Source organism: Limulus polyphemus, unplaced genomic scaffold (genome assembly GCF_000517525.1).
Source record: "Limulus polyphemus unplaced genomic scaffold, Limulus_polyphemus-2.1.2 Scaffold3302, whole genome shotgun sequence".
NCBI classification, from domain to species: domain Eukaryota; kingdom Metazoa; phylum Arthropoda; class Merostomata; order Xiphosura; family Limulidae; genus Limulus; species Limulus polyphemus.
The window spans coordinates 10,658-11,366 of NW_013668912.1; positions in this window are offsets into that span (position 1 = coordinate 10,658).

A 709-nucleotide genomic window follows, 5' to 3' on the forward strand; every position below is an offset into this window, starting at 1 on the left:
ATTTCACAAAAAAGGGCTAGAAGTTTAAATGGATAGTTTCTTGCCAGTATGCTTTCAAGACATTGAAAGAAAAATTGGCCATAGCTCCACTTTTAAAGTTTCTAAACCCCTCACTGCCATACATACTGGATTCTAATGCTAGTAATGTCAGAATCGGAGGAGAGTTGTCTCAGAAAGTGGGTGAAAACAAACATGTGGTGGCCTTCGTCAGTAGTTTCCTGAGTAGACTGGAGAGGAACTGATATGTAACATGGAGGGAGCTCATTGCTATAGTAAAGAGTCTGACACATTTCCATCCTTACCTCTTCAGTGCCAGATTTACCATCAGGACAGACCATGCTGCATTACACTGGTTAAGATTATCAAAGAACCCAGAGGGACAACTGGGATGTTGGATCGGAAAGATAGACCAGTATAATTATGATATTGAATACAGAGAAGGAAAATATCATGGAAATGCCAACGGACTGAGCAGAAGACCCTGCAAAAATGACTGCAGATATTGCTGCAAAAGAGAGGTTGAAATAACTAGATGCCATCAAACTGAAGTCAATGTGACTGAAGGAGTTGATAATGGTGATGTGGAACGAAGTATAGACATTAAAGCAGAACAGGAAAAAGACCAAGATTTGTAGCCAATAATTGATTTTCTACAAGCAAGTGTTTTGCACCCTGTTTGGGAGAATGTGTCTAGCTTAAGCCCTGTGAC